General features: G+C 45.5%; 1 long non-coding RNA gene across 2 annotated transcripts; it reads right to left on the bottom strand.

The window, feature by feature from the left end:
* Nucleotides 1-159: 159 nt before the first annotated feature.
* Nucleotides 160-10304, bottom strand: LOC145658754 (uncharacterized). Of its 2 annotated transcripts, none has more exons than XR_014124598.1 (3): nt 10244-10304; nt 8893-8996; nt 160-250 (listed from the first exon to the last, which is right to left on the bottom strand). It is a non-coding gene; the product is annotated as an uncharacterized LOC145658754 (long non-coding RNA). The 2 variants fall into 2 exon arrangements; XR_014124597.1 differs by lacking the exon at nt 160-250 and adding an exon at nt 8227-8698.
* Between the last annotated feature and the right edge of the window lie 13912 nt (nt 10305-24216).

Raw genomic sequence — 24216 nt, 5'->3', positions numbered from 1 at the left:
GACAAATTATTCTCTTCTTGGATCTCTTCTCTTGTAACAACTTCCTCCTTCGTGCAAAGGAATATTATTTATTGCCAACAGAACATAACTGTGCTTACTTCCTGCATGCAGAGAGAAAGAGTTCCGTGTTAATCCAGTGGATAGGATAAATTGATATGCCAAGAATTGATCTGCCCTTCCTCCCATTTATATAACTGTCCATAAGTGGCTTGACTTTGTCTTCTCTCTCAGTCCCAGTATTTGTGTAACCCTGCATGAGAGAGAGAGAGAGAGAGAGAGAGAGAGAGAGAGAGAGAGAGAGAGAGAGAGAGAGAGAGAGAGAGAGAGAGAGAGAGAGAGAGAGAGAGAGAGAGAGAGAGAGAGAGAGAAGTCTCTGTTTGGGTCAGTTATCATCACATTGGCCATAATTCCCCAAGGCTCTTGTGTTGTCTGCCAGCACACACATGCTTATACTGGAGTCAATTAAATGGGAATGTTTGTTCAGGGTTGTTCAATGTTGTCGTTCCAGGGTTGTTCCAGGCCAGATGATGACAACAAATGAGCTAATAACAACTTAAGGTGAAACCGGGTCTGATTACACATCCGTTTATAAGGCCATAGGTTTATAAAGTTTGCTAATGTGCTCAGTTTGCTTTGCCATTGACCCTCTGTGTTCACTTAATGAGCTTCACTCTCATTTGGTGCATGAGAACTAGATATTTATCAGGCACTGGCCTTGTTCACGCTTTACTTTTTTGCTCCTCTCATATCACTCATCACTTATTTGTTTGGATGCTAGACCAATAATTGGCCAGAACTATGTGTTTCTTATGCACTTATTTCTACAGACACCTCTGCTCTGTCTCACCTACTTAAGGTCCTTTAGCACTATGTGATTTGTTTCCATGTCATAGACCTTTGCGTGCTTAGAATTCTTGTTTGGCACTAGCAGCAAATTACAAATACATATTTTTAATCTCCTTCTGGTGGCACGCTCTCATGACCTCAGAGGATCATGAAGAAGAATGTTACTCTGCTTTTTCACCTGCTAAGAAATACAAGAAGTGTTGGTAGATTACCGCCATCTCCTGTACTGAAGCGGAATATTTCCAGATCATTTGTAATCAAACTAAAACATTTTTGTCTCATTACAAATGCAACGCGCTTGTTCTTCCTCGTGTATCTTTTTTGTTTGTACATTAATTTCTTTGTTTCCAAAACCCAAGAGGATGAATGAATTTTTAAAAGCATGTTATTACCAGAAGGTGTCAGTATAAAACAATCATATTGTTCTATACCGACACCAGCAGATAGGTGTCTTAGAAATATGCCTCCAAGGATATTTTTGGTATTTGTGGTTAGATAATTAGCAGAAAGCCTGTAAGTTACACAGACCATAATCATAAATGTGAAATTGTGATATTAAAAGCCCTCAATGTTTTCATCAATTAGAGAAACAACAGTCATGCTTGTTGCCATTTTTTGCATGATGCATGGATGTTAGATTTTCTTTATCTTCAAAACTGAACCATACATATACCACATTGATCAAAAAATTGTTTTAAAAGATTTGCATTTAATAATGTTTTTTTTAATTAATGTAACGAATTATAATGTAGGTTTTGCGTAATGTCGGAAGAGCACAACAAAAATGATCGATCCTTTTCCTTCTCTGCGGATTAAAGGTACTGCTGTTCCGCTACGGCCCTGCTGGGGGCACTGTTGAGCCGCCGTGCGGGTTGGAGGGCTCAGTACAGTAGTTTAAGTATGTGTGGCATCGCCTATGGGCTTCTGAAATTTGCGTGAGGGAATGACAGGAGCTCTCTGCTCAACTGGGCCCATGTGGCAATGGCTACGGCTGCAGATTCCCTGACATCCTGCCGCACGTCGCCCTTCCTCTGCCCGTCCAGACGGTCTGGGCGACCTCTCGGCTATGCACTGTGATCTGATCCGCGGGTAATGGGGTTCGAATCGTGTGTGGTACACACAGAAGCCTCGCTCGAGTGGGCGCGGGGGTGAGCGTGCGTGCGTGCGTGCGTATGCACGCACTAGTGGGTGGGTGGGTGGGTGCTTGTGTGGATTTGGGCATGCACATGAGTTTTGGAGAGGCACGTATCTGTATCTTCTACGCATTCATATTTAATTGACTATAAACATACTTAAAATGCACGCTTATATGAACTCCCCAGACCACTTCATGCATTTTCTGTTATCCGCACACATTAGAGACAGGGGTCCTGTTTCCCTTTGGCTTTTACAACGCTCGACACGCAAGCGCACGTTTGTGCTACAGTATTTCCTTTGACACTATTCATCAATGACATCTTAGAAGTCAGTGGTTATGCTTCCCCGTTCCCTCTCCAACACTGTGCAGTCTCCAATGCATTTGCTCAGCATTATTGATATTCACATTTTTCGAGAGTGGTAGGTAAACAAAGAAAGATTATTTAAATGCCTCCGTCTATCATATGCTAATTTAGGGGTTAAAATTCAAGGGCACAGCTATACTCGTTCAGATGGCTTTACAACGGGTTTTACTTTGCCGATTACCTCATGAATAAAAAGGAAAGAAAATTCAGCTCAAGAAAATACTGGTTCAAGCCCCGTGGCGAGTAAACACGCATCAGCCAGCAGGTCACTGATTCAGCTAGTTCTACCGTGATGTAGCATCCAAATCCCTGAAGAAATGGCCGACAGAGGATGTTTTTGTCTGGCTAGGACTTCACATTACACATGCTGTGTGATCTTTGAAACAACTTTTCTGGAGTCCATCCGTAGACGGGCCCCATTATCGGCAATGAATGGCTCGGTAAGATCCGATACGGAGTGTTTTTTGTTGTTGTTGTTGTTATTGTTGTTTTCTGGCCACGGCGGCCCCCCGCTGATAAATGCAAGAGCCGACCAAAGTATGAATGAGTCACCGCTTACCGCGCCTCCGAGGGCTCTGATTACACGCCCGTGTTTCCCCACTTAATTGCGTGGCGCGAGCTGCGTAACGGCCACGCGTGTGCGCGGCCTCGCGGAGCCGAAGTCTCGCCGATGGAGCCTCGCTGTTCTGCGGCACATCCTCGGGACCACCCCCCACCCCCTTCCTCTCCATTCTGCTGGTTGGCTGCGGCGTTGCAGTTGGAACTGCTGCTTATGAATGAGATTTCAAGGCTGAATGGGAGGTGCGTGCGTGCGTGTGTGTGTGGGGGGTACTTTGCCGCACATATTGCATTCTGGTTGCAGCGACCCAGAGAGAAAGGAGGAACCCTGTACTCTCTTACATGCACGCAGCCAATAGAAATCTCCCCGCCACCCCGACACAGGAAACGTGGCATTGACACCGTGATCCGAATTCGAAAAAACGCGTACCCCCAGGCGACTGTGCTCAGGTGAAAGAGGGTCTTTTTGGCTATGCACCAGGGTACTACAGCCTGGAGATCAGAGGGAGGTGGGACAAGATAAATGACCAAGCCTCTTAAAAATGTGCTCATGTGCAAGGGAGGAAGCTGCTCTCTAACATGTGATTTGTTTAGACAAAATGACTGTAATTTGATGTTAGGGGTCATGGGAAGAGTCAGAAGGAGATTGGGAGCAAAGAGCCCTTTTCTTGTGAAAATGGACCCTTGGGGGCCATTGTGACCAAGTTTGGTGGTGGTGTTACCTGAGGTGAAGACAAATGCCTGGGTGGGGGGTACGAGGATGTGCGCAGTGGAGGAGAGTGCTGAGAATGATCACACACACACGCACGCACACACACACACGCACACATACAATATCAAGGGTATGAAATAATTCTGACACATTACTTCCTACTGCAGCCAGTCACACCTAATCGAACAGCCGTCCTGTGCAGCTGTTTATATATACGTGTGTGTGTGTGAGTGTGTTGATTTGCATGTTTTTAGACTGGCTAGCTGGCGTCTCATTCGTACAGTCTGTACCTTTTCACCCAATTACAAAATAAAACAAAACACACACACCCCAGCTGGCTAATGAAAGCTCTTCTCAACCCCCCCCCCCCACCCCCACCTCCCGCACACACCACTGCGGTAAACACTAGAACACCCTGAGCCTCCCTTAACAGATTTCATCCCTGGAAGGGGAGATATTGTGAGTTATGGTTTGCCTGCGCGCTGCCGTATCAGTGAGACGAGGAGACAGCCTGCATGTGCACCGTCATGTCTTACTGTGTTATTGAGCTGTCATACATGGGCTGCTGTGACTCCTCAGTGACATCAAGGTCATGGACGTATGGTGACCTCTGTATTCTGTTTGCTCCCGCAATTAGCATATGGTCGTGACATCAGTGGATCCTACTAATGCTTATGCAAGCATAGTACCTTGAGGTTTGCATATACTGGATTTTTCAGATATTTTTGCCACATTCACACAGCAGGGCAGTAGACAATTGTCAAACGTCCAAGATCACTAGATTTCAGACTTGTATGAAATCTCAGTCATGGGGGTTGTAGAACAACAGCAAAAAAGAGTAGCTATATAGAATGGCTGCTTATCTATAGCCTATATGACCACAGTAAACTTAATCATATGTTAATGTTAGATTGTTAGAATATTGTGTTGACACCTGGGTTCAGCTTTGAGAGGGTTAATGTCAATCAAGCCCAAAGAAGAACTGAAGTCTGCGCATTCACAGTGTGTGTGTGTGTGTGTGTGTGTGTGTGTGTGTGTGTGTGTGTGTGCGCGTGCTGTTAGGGATTATCTTCCATAGTGCACCCTTTTCTCTTGTGCTTTTTCCTTGTGTGCGCAATTAAAGTCTGCCAGTGTCCGTCAAGAACACAAAGCCCTTTAAAACCAAATCACAGTTGCACCCACTTCCCAAACAGAGCCTCAGGCTGAGCAGATGGTGCAGGACTACAGGAGTTTTTATCCTGCACTGTTATGATTAGCTTCTTTCTCCTCACAAGCAGCATCCTAGCTGCTGCCAGTCTGTCTCTCTCGAGGACCATCTGAGGGAGGATGGTGGAGGTGCTGGTGTTGACAGTGGGGCTGGGCGTGTTGATGGGGGACTCTCTAGCTGGCCTCCTTTCCCCTCTCTCTCATGTATGCTTCAGCATCCGCTTCTAGCCGGTTCTTGACGGCCACGGTCTCTGTGGCTGTGCGTGCGGTATGGTCTGCAGCAGCGCGGCAGGTCTATGAGCACTGACCTGTCCTTCCCAAGCTGATTCAAATCTTTTGCTCTGTGATGTAACTGCTGGACTGGCGCTCCCACCCTGACTGTGCTGTCCTCACTCTTACACCGACAAGAGTTCAGAAAGCCGCAGAGCAGTTCTGGGAAAATTTGAGGACTTGGTAATCTGCTTAATCTACTGCGCTTGCTCTCTCTCTCTCTCTCTCTCTCTCTCTCTCTCGCTCTCTCTTGCTCTCTCTCTCTCTTTCTCTCTTTCTCTCTCTCTCTCTTGCTCTCTCTCTCTTTCTCTCTTTCTCTCTCTTGCTCTCTCTCTCTCTTTCTCTCTCTCTCTCTTTCTCTTGCTCTCTCTCTTTCTCTCTCTCTCTCTCTCTCTCTCTCTCTCTCTCTCTCTCTCTCTCTCTCTCTCTCTCTCTCTCTTTCTTTTAAATGCATAAGATCAAGATGGTGGGTCCAGGATCAGCTGTCAATGTATGTACTGTATTCACTGAGTTGAAAACAGGAGCAAGAATTGAGAATATTGTCATCTGCATCTGTGCTGAAAAGGAAAGATCTTGTTGTGGATAATATCATGTTAGAGCTGTTTCTGGAAGGTGTGCATTTGTGTGTGCATTTATACTGTGTATCAGCATGTGTGTGTGCGCATGTGTGCATGTAAGTGTGAGTGTGGGTGTGAGTATTATGTGTGTGTAGCTGCAGTACTGTTATTTAGATCTTAAATCGCCCTCTTTCCAGAGGTTTTTGGGTTGTGAAAAAAGCCTGTGATTGAGCCTTTAAGCCCATTTCCTTCCAACATTTCGTACCCTGGAATACACACACACACACACACACACACACATGCATGCACGCACACATACGCACACACATGCACGCATGCACTCACACACACACACACACGCACACACACACACACACACACACACAGAAAAATTATAATAATAAAAAAATAATATTATGGCACCTCATTTTCAGAAAATAATCATCATCTCTCTTTCTCAGTCATATTATGTCATGTTATGATGTCCTGAAGGTTCTCAGTGTTTTGCTCTACTGTATTATCTACTGCAGTAACATTAAGTCTCTGCTGTTTCTAGTGCTGGCCCCTGTTCTATGTACTCAGACCCTCCTAATTAAATTTTAATTTATCCCATCCTTTGAATCTGTTGCTTCTCTTGCTGCTCTGACATCAGGCAGAGAAAAAAAAACACCAGGTTTGGTGTGTGTATGTGTGTGTGAGCATGTGAGAGTCTGTGTTTGTGAAGACTCAAATGAACCAGAATATATGAATACATTTGCCATTTCTATTGACCATATCCACTGTTCTCATTTCTCTTTTAGGGTTTTTCCACTTCTCATGTATTTATTTTTTGTCTTCTCAGATATTTCGGATCTTGTTCTGCGGCCACAGGACACATTTCCGTCTGCAGGATCTTATAGCAATCCTGGTCTACCCCTTATACTTAAGTCTGAAATCAGAGAGGCTTGGTGAGACAGTATTGGTAAAGCTCGTTTGATATTAAGGCTTTCTCCTTTCTCCCTTTCTGGGAGCTGGAGTGAGGAGGTGAGAGATTAGAGATTAGAGGAGTAATGAGATTAGAGGAGCAATACAGAGCCTCATCATAAAGCTTTCATATCAGTAATTAATGTACATATGCACTAGAATAAAACTCCATGCTTATGTCATTAATGCTATACGCAGTGCAGTAGGTATGTAACTGGAGAATAATGGTTATTGTTTTGACTGTTCTCCAGAACACGGGATTTGTAATAAAACAATGAGGCGAAATTACTGAATGGGAGCTTTCATTTGAGGGTTTTCACATCAAAACTCTTTTTAGACATAGCTCACATTTCAGTGGCCCATAAATATTTCATTCACTTCAGTTCAATTTTAGTCATACAGAGCTTTTTATGACAGACGTAGTAACAAGGAGCTTTGCAGAAGTCCAGAACGAGACCTCTACTGAGTAAAGCCAAGGGCAAGAGTAGCGAGGAGAAACTCACTCCGCAGGCCTGCGGAGAAAATCAGGAGAGGAGTCAGAGTCCGGAGGGGAAGCCATCCTCCTCTGGGCGACACCAGACAGCGAAATGGACGGAAATGACAAAAGAAGTGATAAAGGAAAGGTTCTTGGATCATACAGAGAAAAGATTGGTGAGTCAAGCTAGTGGCCACCATTAAATGCCTGACAGAAATAATGGTGGTATATTGAACGTCAGGGGGTGTTAGATATAAGAACAGGGCAAGTCTTGCATGCCAAAAAGCAAGGTCAGAGTTCACCCATGGATTTTGAGTTAAATATCGGCAGGCCAGTTGGTTCTTGTCTAGCTGCCTGCTTCATCACTGGTTCAAGCTTGAGCTCCACCAGCAGTTAAAGCTGAATGGCTAATTGTAGAGGTGGCGTTTGCTGATGGTAGACGTGGCATTTGCAGGTAGAGAGTGCTGCTGTCTGCTCTCAGCGTGAAGAGCAAAGAAGGGTCAATGCCAGTAAAGCAGGTCATCACAAGGCTGGAAAATCAATAAACCAATCAGATCCTTTCACAAAGGCTGTAAAATCAGATCCTTTGACAAGGCTGGAAAATCAATGAACCAATCAGGTCATTTGACAAAAGATTAGCTATCAAAGTCAATAGTTTGGTCCATTTTTAAGTGGGTTCAGCAATATGAGTGAACCTGTCAGATCAGAGAAGACCAAAGCAGGGGACATGGGTAATGTAGAGAACCCACATATATACATGGATCAAAGACCTCTATAAAGAGAAGAATACCCTATTGTTACCTTACAGGGTTTACAAGATAAACATATGTAATAGTTCATGAAGCACAATCAAGGAACAGGCATTTAGATCCAAAGCAACTTACAATTATGACAAGTACAATTAAAGGCCTTGCATAGGGGGCCTTAACAGTGGTGGGGCTTGAACCCATAACCTTCCAATTACAAGTCAAGTACCTTAACCACTGACAGTGCGTGTTTAAGGTCATGTGTGTACAAGAGATGCAAGAGGAAATAAAGAAGTGCAAGAGAGAATGTGTATGTGTGTGTGTGTGTGTGTGTGTGTGTGTGTGTGTGTGTGTGTGTGTGTGTGAGTGAGAGAGAAAGAGATTGCGCTGCCATCCATTAATAATGAATGCATTTCGGTGTGATAGATCAATTTAAAAGCCTCATCATCACTAATTAGTAGTCCTTCAGGGAGAGTTTAATTGGTGGCTGTTAGTCTAACACTCGCTGGAGGCAAATGTTAGCCATGTTTCACTTTGTGTATTGGCTTTGTGTATTGTGTGTGTGTGTGTGTGTGTGTGTGTGTGTGTGTGTGTGTGTGTGTGTGTGTGTGTGCGTGTGTGTGTGTGTGTATGTGTGAGTTTGTGCGTGTGTATGTGTGTGTGTGCCCAAATTCATCCTCTCCAAAGTCATGCATGGGTCATACACTCCAGAAGCTAAAAGGTTCTCAGAATGTCATTTAGAAACCACTCTGCTCCTTCTTGGTTGTCCCTCTTCCTTATGCCTGTCCTGTCATCTGTTTAGAATGCGTTCAGTAAAAGATCTAAATCCATAGTTATTGCCACATCCTCTTCTCTCTGTGTTGCTGCACTTGGAGAGAGAGGGAGAGAGAGAGAAAGGGAGTGAAATGGCTAGAGAGGTGGAGAGACGCAGCAGAGACAGGCTGTTGCTATGGGAACTGCCTGGTGCCTCTCACACGTTTGAAACTTTTGGATGAGATGGAACCTGTCTGTTAGTGTTAGTGTTTGGATGCACTGGAGACAGGCATTTGCTACTCACCCAGAGTGATCATCCTTCAGTCTCACAGCCCGCAAAGCAGCATTTCCATTTCAGAGATGTCATCAGCATTGCAGCATGGCTGTACCAGCGCCCCGAATAACGTCCTGGCGTAAAAAGAGAGCTGGAACGAGAGAAAGACTGTGCGAAGCAGACTGCGTGCTTGCTCATTCTGCCTGTGGCTGTTCTGTCTGCACCACATGGCTCAGCAGCCGTGAACAATCTTTTTCTTTTTTTCCCCACCTATGCCAGTTTGTGAGAAAACGGGCAACTCCAGCAGACATGGTTTAGTTTGTTATTGTGTTGTAGTTATTCCCAGAGTGACATTATTTTGGCTTGCTACGTGTGAGCTGTAAGTGTCTGATCCCTGGATTGAGCCTTTCTTAAGTCAAGATGTTATCTTAATGCTAAATGCTATGTGTGGATATGCGGGTTTTGTTAGCTGGAACTCGAAATAATTTGTAGCTTAATGGAACTGTATAAACATCTTATCTTCCAAAATGATTTTTGAGCATAAATACCAGAATTTCTATAGCACAAATACCAGAATCTTTTACAGAATTTATCTTTCCTTACACACACACACACACACACACACACACACACACACACACACACACACACACACACACACACACACACACACACACCATCAGTCTTTCAAATGACATTCCACATTCCAGTTACAGTGATTACTGTGGTTACTTAATGCTACACGTACATATAACCCTAACTCTAACCTTAATTTCAATAATCAAAAGTAAATCATTTCTTGTAGTTTTTCAAATGCAAGTTTCAATTTTTTTTAGATAAAAAAGCATTTGTACCCATAGTCCCAACAAGGTCAAAAAGTCAAGTGTTCCTATCTGTGTGGATACATTTGGTTCCCACAGAGATATATAAACATGTACACACACACGTACACATGCACACACACAAATACACACATACTGCATTCTCTCTGGGTTTAGAAGCAGTATGATGGTTATAAGTATCTTCTTTTCACTCTAAAGATAATTGGAGACTTGCCTACAACAACCAAACAATAAACATTGCTCCAAATCGCCCCCGCTCCGCCCCCTCTCTGCCCCGCTCCGCCCCCGCTCCGGCCCGCTCCGCCCCCGCTCCGGCCCCTCTCCGCCCCCTCTCCGCCCCCGCGCCCCGCCCCCTCTCCGCCCCCTCTCCGCCCCGCTCCGCCCCTCTCTGCCCTGCTCCGCCCCTGCTCCGCCCGCTCCGCCCCCTCTCTGCCCTTGCTCCGCCCCTTGTTGCCGCCACATCTCTGTTCATGCCTTCGCCCCCCTGCCCACCCTCCCTCTAGTTTGGCACAAAATTGAAATCAAAGACGCTCACTCACCTTCAAAACCTCACTGCCTTTCTTTTGCTTCCCGGTCCCAGATTGCGTGAGCACGTCTGCAGCCCCTGCACCATCTCTCTCTCTCTCTCTCTCTCTCACACACACACACACACACACACTCATCGCCTGCTTACACCAGATCGATGTGACACAGATGCTCCTTTCAGTCAGGGGGTGTGTGTGTGTTTGTGTGTATGTGTCTGTGCAGTCACGCTTGGCCCATGCGTACTTGCATGCCAGCTACACCCACGATACAATCTAACCATGATTATGCTGTTTTCATCTTGTGGGAGTGTATGCAGGGCTAGAAGGAGATTTTATTTTGCTTGATTTCCATATTGACATTTATAATATGTCTCTCTCTCTCTCTCTCACACACACACACACACACACACACACACACACACACACACACACACACGTCGGCACACACACAGAGGGGCAGGAGTGGTCAGGGCTCTGCGATGTGTGGCAGTATCCAATGTGTCAGGTGACCCAAGCACGGCGCAACTCAGCAGGGCTGCATTATAGATTGCAGATCACAGCATGTCTGGGGAAGGCTGCTTCCGAGGCCCTCTGTGGAAAAGCGCTGACCCCTGTGCTGTATCGACGCCTGCCACACCTGCCACCTTATTGGCTGGCGTGAAGGTTGAGGTCACTGCCTGATGAATGGCTCTGGCGGTGGAACTAATTCAAATGAGCTCAGGAGACCTGAGTTTCCCACAAGGCCTTAAAAATGGTGAGAAGAGCCGTCACTCTAACAACGTGTACAGAGCTTTCCATTCACAAGGGTCCACTTTATACCAATAATGTGTGTGTGTGTGTGCTTGTGTCTGTGTGTCCTATGTGTGTGTTTGTGTATGTATGAGATTCAGTCTCATTCCGGTCTAATTGGACAATGAGAGGATGAGTGGTGCTGAGAAACAAGGCTGAGACAGTTTTTACTGGCTAATATAGAAGGTGAGTGGTAGTGAGACAGAGACGAGCAAAAGACAGAAAGAGAAGGATGCTATTTCATCACCAAAAGCTCAGTGAATATTTCATAATGTGAGTAAAAATAACTATCTGCACTCTCTCTACTCCCTCTACCCTCCTTCTTCCTCTGTGTAGACTAACACCATGGCTACAGCTAGAATCCGCTCTATACAAATCTCCAGCACGAGCACATTAAATAAATCAAGCCAGTGCTGGAGTGCATGTAGGTACTGTATTAATACAAGTCAGTAGTCAGTTCTGATCCAGGAGAAGCATATTTAGATTATGGAGAGCAAACTCCGATCTCAGAATGGTGGGCTTACTGTGAGTAACCAGATTCACATTACCTCCAGAGTGTCACATCAATACTCCTTATCTTGCTCTGATAGTGAACTGCCATGGAAAAATAAATGGTGCTGTTTCTTTCCTGTGTGCACCTGATGTGATGGGACATAAACTGCTGCAACGATTCATCGCTTCTTTTTTTCCCCAGTCAGCCATGTTTTGCACAGGAAAGGAGCATAAAGGCGGTGACACATCTGTGTTTATCCTGACGATCACCTGCCATGCTCCTCTCTAAGATACGTGCATAATTACAGCATGCAGGTGTAATTAAATCTCAATTACAGCACACACTCCTGTGTTCCGCACAGATCACAGAGGGAAGCAGCAGCAGGTTGTGCATTCCTACACACACAGGACACACTGCTGATGAAACTCAGGTGGGTGATGGATAATGGGTGGAGGTGTTGGATTGATCTCCGTTAAACTGGGATAGACGGCAAACTGGGAAGCCTGAGGTCAGATATGGCCTGGACAAACACGTGCGTGCTCACACACACACACACACACACACACACACACACACACACACACACTGGCTGCTAGCTGACTGGCAGATAGTATTTCACTATGTAAGTTGGGCTTTTGTGATGCTATGACTCACTAGATCTAAGTACTTCTACTGAACTCATTTCAAGCAACCTGTGAGAGTTTGTGAGCATGAGAGAGAGAGAGAGAGAGAGAGAGAGAGAGAGAGAGAGAGAATGTGTGTTTGTGTGTTTGTGTGTTCGTGTGTGTGTACTGCACATTGACACAGGTGTGGTGTATGTATGTGTGGGTGCAATTGAAGCGCTTAGTCAGTCTCAGAGCTGGAGCTCTGGACAGTAGCCTCTGGATGAGGAGCCTGGCATGTTGCCTCAGCAACAGCATGGACGCCACGTGGAACACGTGTGCCTGCCCTCTGACTCATCACAGGCTTTTGTTGGTCAGAATGTTAAATACAGAAAAGAAGTTCTTTTAGGATTGCAGGGTTGCAGTTCTTGGTTCTCAGGGCAGAGCTCTGCTGTTTGCCCTTTCATGGCTTGTCATCTATAGCTTTATATCAACCGACCAGATAACATCATCATATTCCAGTTTTGGAAACGTTATCATTGATATTCCACAAATATAGTGTCTTGAGTTGTGGTGGCTAGTGGAACATATACAGTGCAGACACACACACACACACACACACACACACACACACAGAGAGTCTAGGGACAACAATAAAGAGGGACAAGGCATAAAGAGGTAAGATGAAAAGCAGCGAGGAAAAGACTGAGACACAAAAGGACGAAAGTCCTGATGCCAGACTGTAGAAAAGAGGAAGAAGAAGGAGGGAAACAGAATGGCAGCAGTGAAGCAGTGAAGGAGAGGGTGGTAGAGTTGGCCAGAGGCCTGAGGAACAGAGCAGAAAGAGCGAGAGAGGAGAGTCAGTCAGAGAGGGCTGAGGAACAGAGCAGAAAGAGCGAGAGAGGAGAGTCAGTCAGAGAGGGCTGAGGAACAGAGCAGAAAGAGCGAGAGAGGAGAGTCAGTCAGAGAGGCCTGAGGAACAGAGCAGAAAGAGCGAGAGAGGAGTCAGTCAGAGAGGGCTGAGGAACAGAGCAGAAAGAGCGAGAGAGGAGAGTCAGTCAGAGAGGGCTGAGGAACAGAGCAGAAAGAGCGAGAGAGGAGAGTCAGTCAGAGAGGCCTGAGGAACAGAGCAGAAAGAGCGAGAGAGGAGTCAGTCAGAGAGGGCTGAGGAACAGAGCAGAAAGAGCGAGAGAGGAGAGTCAGTCAGAGAGGGCTGAGGAACAGAGCAGAAAGAGCGAGAGAGGAGTCAGTCAGAGAGGGCTGAGGAACAGAGCAGAAAGAGCGAGAGAGGAGAGTCAGTCAGAGAGGGCTGAGGAACAGAGCAGAAAGAGCGAGAGAGGAGAGTCAGTCAGAGAGAGCTGAGGAACAGAGCAGAAAGAGCGAGAGAGGAGAGTCAGTCAGAGAGGGCTGAGGAACAGAGCAGAAAGAGCGAGAGAGGAGTCAGTCAGAGAGGGCTGAGGAACAGAGCAGAAAGAGCGAGAGAGGAGAGTCAGTCAGAGAGGCCTGAGGAACAGAGCAGAAAGAGCGAGAGAGGAGAGTCAGTCAGAGAGGGCTGAGGATGAGGACGTTGCAATTTCAACAAAGTTTTCTGCTTGATGGAGCTTCTTCCAAAGTCTTGCATACAAAGTTATGAAGTAAAACTTTTGATTTCTGAAATTAAAATGTAGATAATGGCAGCACAAGCGTGTGTTGGAGGATTTTACATCTCACGCACACTATGTTGAACAAGTTAACTTACATTTTATAGAAGTTTACAAGAAAACCACCCACAAGAGCCACCCACATACTGCACACACACACACACACACACACACACACACACACACACACACACACACACACACACACACACACACACACACACATACAGGCCTAGGCCAGAGCTGTAGGCTGGCTCTTGGATCAGGTGTCTATCTTGTAAACAGATGCTACAGGCTTTGTTTTAGAGCATGCAAGCTGGACACTGGTCTTGGCACAGGCTGCTGTACTCACACATACAAACACACACACACAAAGAATCAGCTACAGCTGAAACACTCTGGAGCTCATAGTGCACTGCTGTCTCTGCCAGTGAGATGCCAGTTTCTCTGCATAGCAGCAATGCTCTTACGATGGTGTCAAGTCACACTTCCGGCATTTAGCAGTTTATATACAGAGCTAACGTCCTCGTTGATTCAATTCTAGTATGAATCATCTGCGTGTTTGCTCTGTGTTTGTGGTTGTTGGATGTGTACACATTAGTGTATATTTGGCAGTGCTGTGTGTGTGTGTGTGTGTGTGTGTGTGTGTGTGTGTGTGTGTGTGTCCCATTCAGATGTCCATCCCCATCTGCCATTGAGGAGATGAGAGGCAGCCAGATCTGAAGGTCACCTCTGTGTGTGCTGTAGTTTGAAGCTGTAGTTTGAAGTCCAGACTGGGCTTGTTGTGGAGGCTCTGACTGTATACAGTTAACGCTCCAGTTAGCCTTCAGCGATTCAATTCCCTTACTCCTACGACAACCTCGTCCAACAAGTCTGCCTAACAGAGCTACATCTAACCCACTCCGTGCTGTTCACTCACAGCAGCAGTTATACCTACACCCACACCACTCTACTTAATGCTATGGACCCAATGTGTCTAGTCACAATTGCTGGGGCTAATTGGAGCCCATTTTAGCCAATCTATTCCCCAATATAGCTAACGCTCTCCAGCTATGGTTATGTTATGAACACCAGGAATCATGCTCAGCTCAGCACCACCACGCCTACCTCTTCTCACACACGCCGCCGATCTGGTTCTGGTTCGCCAGAATAACCATTCTCCCCATTACTGGCCCCCAGCTTAAGCTCCCCTACCTCGCATTCACTTCGTGGAGTAATGCCAACCACATGTTGCACGCTGAGCATTCCAGATATGTGTTTGTCTTCCTGGTTTTCAGCTCCTGCCTATGTTTCAGACCTTGTCTCCTGCCTGCCCCCTGGACACCTCCCGGACTCTCCCGTGTTATTGACCTCGGACCGACCTGACTATGAATACCTGCCTGACTCCTCTAATCTACACCCAGCCCGGCTACTACTAACCCACTATAGCCAGTCCAGCTACTACTAACCCACTATACCCAGTTCAGCTACTACTAACCCACTAAACCCAGTTCAGCTACTACTAACCCACTAAACCCAGTCCGGCTACTACTAACCCACTATAGCCAGTCCAGCTACTACTAACCCACTAAACCCAGTCCAGCTACTACTAACGCACTATACCCAGCCCGGCTACTACTAACCCACTATACCCAGTTTAGCTTTTACTAATCCACTGTACCCAGCTACTAATAATCCAGTATACTCAGTCCAGCTACTAATGTACTGTACTACATCTAACCAAATGACTTTATAGATCCAGATGACTGAATACAACTTGAGTAATTTTAGGGTTAGGGGGCCTTGCTCAGGGACCCAACAGTGGTGGAGCTTGAACAGAAGAACTTCCAGTTACTAGGGGAGTACCTTAACCACTAAGCTACCATTGCCACTACCACAAAAAACACTACACCTAGCTACTGCTAACCAACTGCACCCAGTCTACTCCTAATCCAGTGCACCCTGCATGTCCAGCTACTACTAACACACAATACCCAGCCCAGTGACTACTAATGCACTGTACCTATACCAGCTACTACTAAACTTCTATACCCAGGTCAGCTATGGCTAACCACCTCCACCTAACTCAGCTATAGCTAACCCACGAAGTCACTCTTATTGTCTTTATGTGTTAAGCAAATGAAGGGGCAATTCTCCATCAAATGTTTAAATTGTCTGGACTGTATTTGATTTTTCTTAATAGTAAAGCAGTTTTGTGCTTTCACAGAGAAAAGGCAGCCACTTCAAATGTTCTAGGAGTTGTCATGAGTGAGTGTCAGATGAGGATGCAGCTAGAGTCTGGTGACACATATATGATGTGTGGGTGTTTCTCTGTTAAGAGGAGTGTTCAAATTCATAACACCTAAACATTCCTGCTGAAATGTGTCTGCCAAAGTGTGCTAGTTCCAGCATATGGAAGCAGAAGCTTTCTTTGGCATGTTAGTGTTTGGCAGCAATCAGTAGTTAGCTGTGAAATATAGGTATACTGTGAGAGAGTGATGGAGATGGAAAGTTCATACTTGTGTGTGTGTGTGTGTGTGTGTGTGTGTGTGTGTGTGTGTGTGTGTGTGTGTGTGTGTGTGTGTGTGTGTGTCCATGGGAGTTATTGGCTTTAAAGGTTTATCTTATGTGCATCCATTGTCTAAGTTGTGCCCTGAGAATGACACCACACACACAGGTCACAGACACAAAGTCACCGGACAGTTGCCATGGCAATGTGCATCCCAGAGGCAGGGGTTGCTATAGGAATTGCAGATTCCTGAAGGGGCCTGTGGTAATTGGCAGGAACACTAGTGTCAGGATTTACTGGATCGCTGGATTTTATTTCCACAAGAGTTTATCTGCTGTGGTGGAGGTGCAGGCTTTTATCATGGTGGTAACTCACAGCTGGAGGATCAGTGTGTGTGTGTGTGTGTGTGTGTGTGTGTGTGTGTGTGTGTGTGTGTGTGTGTGTGTGTGTGTATGTGTGTGTGTGATTTGAAACATTTGTAAAGCAGTTTTAAGTGACCTTATTTTATTTATTATGAATATCACCTGGGATACTAATAATATTTTAATTATTATTATTATTATTATTTTTGTTTTAATTATTCAATGAGTAATATGGAAATAATGGCAGATATTTAGCTAATTACTGTTTTTTCTAAAACTTTTAACACAGCCTACTGCAAAGCAAACCTGGTGAATCAGTGAATAAAACCCCGACAGACCTTCATAAGGAATCTCAGTAATACCATTTCACTTTTCATTACCCATTAAATCCCAGATTATCCAGATGTTTTTGTCTGATAACACTGGATGTTTATTTCTGGGTCAGAGTTCAAATAGCTATGGCTGGCGTAACTGTTATGGATTTAATTGCACAACTCTTTTTTGCCCCCTTTCTTTTCTGGTTTTGAAATCCAAACATATCAGGTGCAGGAAAAATAGTGAGGTTTCCAAAGATCCTCTTTTAGGTGGGGTGAAATCTTTGCTAGTAACCAGGCAACAGTGTTGCCTGGACCCTCCACTTGTGGTAGAGACATTGCCACGTGAAGTCTTCTGCACGTGCCGCTCTGTTCTCTGTGTCATACATCTACTGTACTTCCACACACAAAAATATACACATGCGCGCACACACACACACACACACACACACACACACACACACACACACACACACACTCACACATATACGCATGCACATGCACGTCAATGTTAATGAGCTGTGTAATTATTTCATGGCAAAGTTTGTATTGTGCTGACTGAAGCTTTGAACTTTAATTGGGTCAGCCATCCAAACCTGCAGTGTACTGTTAGCAAGCAAAGCAGCCAGTTGAAAAAAAAAAAACCCTGCTCACACAGAGGAATGCCCCCGCACCTTTCTCTCTCTCTCAGACATGCACTCACACTCACACACATGCACCCACATGCTCACACACACATAGGTACTACAAATGTGTCATTCAGTGGAATTGGCTACACCTTGGCTGACTGCTGCTAATAAAATTACATTGCACAGCTGAGATACATATCATTACTATAACACTTCGACTGCTTGTTAATTAGTAGCATATTATTCCAACAACAGCCCCTGTTTTCTTCTGTCACAGCCCTGAGAGCATCAGCATGGGACAGAGCGAGAGCGGTTTCTCGGCGCCCTCTCTGTGTGTGATGTAACTGTTTGGCACAGCTGTGCTTCCTTCCCTCCTCCAATCAGAGGTGGCCCTTTCAGCCACTCATCGACTTCTGTGAGCCATGCGAGACTGATGCAGCAGATACAGGTCCCACTGCGAACTGCGGACAGACCGCCGAGTGCCCTCTTCTCCTCCAACTGTCACCTCTGATCAGGTGGTTAGGCATGCTACCGCGTGTTTGAACGGCAGTGAGGAATTTGCCCACGCCGCTCGATGCACCATCGGGCCAGGCCTGGTCGTCTTCGTGGACAACTGGACTGAGGCCATGGGTGTAGCACGAGGGCAGAAAGAGGAAGCTTTCCAGCCAAGTCCTCTCTCAGGCCAGAGAGTGCAGGACGGCTCTCGCAGCTCGGGGGGGGGTCACACCAGGAACCATATGTGGTCTTCTCCTTCAGTGCGCCACTTCATGTGTCCAGCCGTGCAGCTGGTGTCACACTGGCGCTTGGTGAGGGGATGCTGGAGTTCGCTAGGCAGGGTGGGAATGTTCACCTCCTGGTTCTTCATTCCAGGCTGTCACCCTGCCTCACCTGACAGAGGGTGCCCATTTCAACAAAAGGCCTGGAACTTCTGCACAGCTACCACTGCTTCGTTGCAGAAGAAATAAACACCACTGCTGACCCAAAGCTACCTCTTTTCCGAATGTACAGCTCTGTTTTTTGTAGTCAGTATTAGTGGTGGATCCTCTTGCTAGTAGCGAGCCATGAGCTCTTCTTCGGGGAGCATTGTCAGGTTGGTCCTCAGCCCGCCCAGCTCGGTGTGTTTTGTGCATTACCTTTAATCGGCACTGTATCGTGTGACACAACAAAAGTGCTTTCTTCCTCACGCTGTGGCACAGTGTGTGTGTGTGTGTGTGTGTGATGGGGGTTCTGTGTGAGTCCAGAAAGCTGTTACTGAGAGAGAGAGAGAGAGAGAGAGAGAGAGAGAGAGAGAGAGAGAGAGCGAGAGAGAGAGTCTTTGTGTGTAAGGTGGTTTGTAGAGGAATTATAAGAAAGTTAAAGATCTCCACTTTCTTTCTTTTATCACTCATCATAGTTTGGGTGCAGAGCAGAATGCAGAAGAAAGGAAGTGGCAAGGGTGGGGGTTGTGGGGGGGGGTGCTGGGGGTGTCCTTGGATTCCAGCACCTGGGTCCACAGTGACACTCTGACGGCCTCACCTCCAGAGAAGGCAACAATACGACCTGTCGGCCCTGAGACAGCTGCAGCAGGGGTGAGGTCGGAGGAGCGGGGGACTGAGGACGAAAGAGCAGGCAGGCCAATCAGTGGCTGACCGCAGCGTAGCCGGCCACAGACTTTAATGTCCTGGGCAGCTCCCCCCGGACAGCAACATGATCAATGGAGGCAATGAAATCAATAGCAGAGTCTCTTGACAGTTTTCACACTGCATCTGTAAATGCACTCCAGTGTGCGTACGTATCGGCGTACCCTCATCATCCAACCTTTAAGCACCACACGCCGCATCGTCGTCCGCGCTGGCCTCGTTACGTTTACTCACGCATGTCTTCAGGCTGGGCTGTGCTGCTTTCCATGCCTCCTCCCCGCTTTGATCACTGTACCTGATTGGGGGCCGCACGTAGGCATCGATGCCGATCCCCTCCTCTCGTTAAGGCGTTTAGATCTGGCGGTGCAGCTGTGGCTCGTCCCCACCCTCCACAGTAAAGGCCCCGGGCAGCTCTACTACTGCCTCTGTCTGATTCCGCCCTCCCGGAGGGAAGGATGTGAGCACCTCGTAGCTTTTCGGCCCCGAGCCCTGAGTTATGCTGGTGTAATGCCTGATTTCTTTAATCTGCAAACAAAGTAATGCTTCTAAACTCAATAATAATTGCTTAATTAAAAATTGCTTATATAGGGAATACTAAAAACAATATAGACAGTGACTACAAATCAAAATATAGAATATATACAAAATAATATGTACAAAAAGATTTTTAAAATAATCTTTTTAAGTTTTATGTGATAAGGGGTTTTTTTAACACTTCTTGACAGACTTTTTGTTATAAAGATGCAGTTATTTGTCTGAACCATTCAAAGCAGAAAGCTACATTATTCTTTGGGAGACACAATATATATAATACATACTTTTTTCTTACAGTCTGCCTGTACTACCAAGACTCGAAATCAAATGAAAAGAATTTTTGTAAACTTTAAAGAGAAAGTGACACACCTGAATAAATAAAATGTGTCAACAACAAATACATTACTTTTACAATTTTGAATGAAAGCAGTAAGCCCTATAATAAATGATGTCAGTAATAAGTAAATACACAGTTGTTGTTTAGTCTATAGCAGACAGCTGCTAAATAAACATAAATAATAAATTGTACCCCACAGACACATCTACATTAAAAACGATGTCAAAACGTGTTGCAGTGCCATGAAGAGATAGCTATATTTACAACAACAAATATATCACCACTCGATGGGATTTGAGAAGTTTCGTTGCTGGGAAGACATGCATATGCTTTCCTCAAAAAATATTTAATGGAGAGGAATTCACTTGCCAAACCTTAAGGCATTAATTCTGAATAAATTTATTTATCTAAATAAATGTACATTTAAATTTACAAACAGGTAATGGCTAATGGCAAGAGGATAATAGCAATTGTTCCTTTATTCTGCTTATGTAGCCTTTACACATTCTGTCTCTTACACACACACACACACACACACACACACATACATGCTTCTCTTCCTTTCTCCTCCTCACGATAGTTTTTGTCGTCTTCCTTTGTTTTAATGAGATTTAGTGGATAATAGGCTTCTGGCTCCTGCTCATTGATCCAGACAAGCACATCTCCCAGAAGCTTATAGAACCGCGGCTTGGCACATTGATTGCAGCGGGTGAGCCCTCAGCGTGCAGCCGACACTATACACACATACACGCGCGCACCCACACACGCGCGCACCCACACTCGCGTGCACCCACACACGCACCCAGATGCAATGCCTTTAGCCTACGTGCTTCTTTCTTGTCCAGTGCTCAGAAGGCGGCAGTGTGCTGTTTTTTGCCCGTTTTGTAGGGCCTCTGGTCCGCTGAGCGGCGCGTGCTGCAGGACCGCAGACAGAAAGTAAGGGGAAGGAAATTCAAAGCAGTGCCGTTTGAACTTTACACGTTCCATTAAAGTTTATATTACCTACTAGTACGTCTTACACCTGGTGTCGTATAGTTGGTCTTTTGATTACACTAATAATTGTCTAATTTTCTTTTACATGCTTCAACGATAAGCAATATTGCTCAATTGCCCGCTTGCTCCAAGACTTCAACTGTTAAGGGCAAAAGCGTTTTCGCAGCCGGTTAGTGCTGGCAGTAGAGTTCTGTTACTAGGGAAGTAACTCACATCTCAAGTCCCCGTCCTTGATGGATCGTTCTTCGAAGTCCGACCCCCTGACCTGCTGAAAGATTAACCTGACACAAAGCCAAAGCGAAAGCCAAAGTGTGTGTAGCCTATATTCTCTCTTGCAGCAATTTGAGCTATTTAATGACGCCCCATAATGAAGTGAAAAATAAAGCGAGATTTTTTCATGCTTGTGAGCACGTGGATACGCTTATTCAACATGCAGTGAGCGCCCGAAGTTCGCAGAAATTCTCTTCGTTCTCCCTTCGTTTGCTGATGCTCTCAGATGCTTTGCCAAGCAAAACGCTGCTGCGGCGCGGCACGCCATGCTACAAAATCCCGCACGATCCGGGAACAGAAAACTTGTTTCGGAGGCAGAGGGGGAGTAGCAGGGGGGAGTTGAGGAAGGGAGCGTAGGAGCGCCCGGAAGCCTCTCGTCCGTGCTCGCGCTGCATAATCGGGTCCCCAGGGCACAGGCGAGTCAGCGCGTGAGAACGTGCCCCATTTTTCGTTCCGAAACTTTCCCACAGGCGCATGGCCGCAGAAATCGGGGTAGTGTGCCGATCGGCACGCGTCCAGCCACAAACATAATAACCGCCCACGCTGCCAGACTGTATAATAATGACGCGCAATGCACGCCAAATGTATGTCTGCATATCGCTTAGATTCAGATTACACGACACGGCGCGTCTTAATTGCAGAACACAGAAATGCAGACATTGTGCGTGACTCCAGACACAGTCTGTTGTGGATTCTCGAGACACCTGGCTACTTCCGCCTGAGGTTGTGCAGTGGATTATCTGGATTCGGTTGCCCTTGATTACGCAATAACACATATCGTTAGTGGTCTCTGTTCAGTAAACACCAGAGCCTTTGGGTACCTTTTCCACAAGAAAAAAAAGTGTAGCACTGTAAATGAGTGGAAATTGTGCATTCAAATAGGTCTTTAAAGTTGTCGCAGGGGGAAAGTACGGTGTCACCTGAGTCTCATTTCTAGAAAGAAAGGCATAGTTGCAAGATCATTTGCCTCTTGTCGAAGGTGAGCATTCATCCCGCCAAACTGGCAAGTTCTGCAGGAGCCTTTATATAAGCTGCTCGCCTGCCTTCTCCAGGTACCGCGCAGCCGTTTCAGCGAAGCATGAAAGTTACGTAAGCCAGTAAGGCCTCGGCGGATGGAGCACTGACCAGAATAGCAACGCGGCTTCTGTTGGCACATTGTCTCTCCACGCCTTAGCGTTTATGTCTTCAGCCCAAAAAGACCCCAAAAATGCTGGTCATAATATGGCCATATTATAGTGGTCATATTATAGTGGTCGATGTTAGACATTAAAACGAATTGCATGAACGCAATTCATTCTAGTGGTGGGATGGGTTTTTCTAGGGAAAGTTGACCTTCATGAAAGAGTCCGAAATAACAAATTCCCAACTGGTCTATGCGCCAACAAACAAGCAAACAAAAGGAATTTGGAGTCTTCGTGAAAGATGTGTTGTATGAAGCAGTTACTGTGTCATAAGAGCCTGTAGATATCGACCAAATATGGATGCACATTTGATCTGGTAAACACGCAGAGGCTACATTCTATCTATTTCTTATTTTCCTTTTCCTCATTTTGCCAAAGCACTGATAAGAACGGATGCTGTGGAGTGTAGGGTTCTCTCCCCTCTGAGAAAGTATCTCTCTGCATTCTACTGCTGAATCCGAGAGAGGTTGCCATGACGACAGGTCTCTATGGAAACTAGAGGACAGTGCGTGCTTCAAGGAAAAGTGATTCAAGTTAAAGCGATTCCGAAGAAGACACCACACTGACATGATGATGGACGTTTATAATTTGCCCCAATTACTGGATTACCGTTAACATTTAGCTTGATGTCAGTTTTATAATATCTGCTCATTACAGACTTATGCAGAAAAAAAAACTATTAGTTCAATTGTTCAAGAAAATGTTTTGTATCATTAGTTTAATTCTTTTTTAAATTAAATTTAAAAACTTTTGTATATTGCAAATTCCAGTTCAAACAGATACAATTATTTATATCTGCATAATACTTGATATATTTATGTGTATTTGCAGCCATGTACATTGTAATTTCAAAAGTATTATCATTCATTTTTCATGAGATCACGAGTGTACAGATTACATCATCTTAATAGCCTATGTTTAAATTTGGAACAGGCTGGTAATAAATAATTCTGCCAATCTGCTCCTGGCTCCAAATTTATAGTCACAAAAAATAGAACCAAAGGAGTATTGGGTATTTGTCCCTTTGCCAATGCAAAACAGCCCAGCAAAACAAGAGAGTTATTAACACCTTCCTTACTGTTGTACTGTTCTAGCAGGTCTACAGACTGAGTTTTGGGAATGATCAATATATTTGTATGCTTACTACAGTTCACATTTCAGATGCCACAGAGTGATATATCGCCCTAAGGAAGATTAAAAGGTGCAAGATTATATGCAGTTGTGAGTCTCTCATAGCCTGAAGTATTAATGCACAGTCTGGGGGAAAAAAACTGGTTACTACTGTGAACAAGAACAGACAAAATGAAACTCACATGGGTGACACTGAGTGAGCAGCTACAGTCATGTCAGAGAACTTAGGGGGACTGCAGAGAAGAGCTTTGGGAGGATGTGGGCATCAGAGAGCCCTCTGCTCTGCTATGTGACCCGCACAGACAGCCATGCTGGTCCATATGGGTCAAAGCACCGGGCAGGTGGGCTGCGCTTCACTAATCTGCCCTTCCAGCTGCTACATGGACACCGGGCCAATGCCAGCAGCAAACTGCTCTAACATCCTGTAAAACCTGTCCTTACCTGTCTCTCTTAGGTTTAGCCACCATGGCCACCTAAATGTACCTTGTGCTGAAGCTCAAAGTGCAAGAAGAGAATGTTGGTGAAGGGTGTATATTGTTAGGCATGAAAAGCAGGTACATTATTGATTACGATTTCTTCAGCTTCACCTCTTGCATTCAGCTGTCT

This window comes from Electrophorus electricus, chromosome 1 (genome assembly GCF_041902795.1).
Source record: "Electrophorus electricus isolate QZ-2024a chromosome 1, ASM4190279v1, whole genome shotgun sequence".
Classification (NCBI taxonomy): domain Eukaryota; kingdom Metazoa; phylum Chordata; class Actinopteri; order Gymnotiformes; family Gymnotidae; genus Electrophorus; species Electrophorus electricus.
This window is presented reverse-complemented; position numbering and strand designations above follow the sequence as displayed.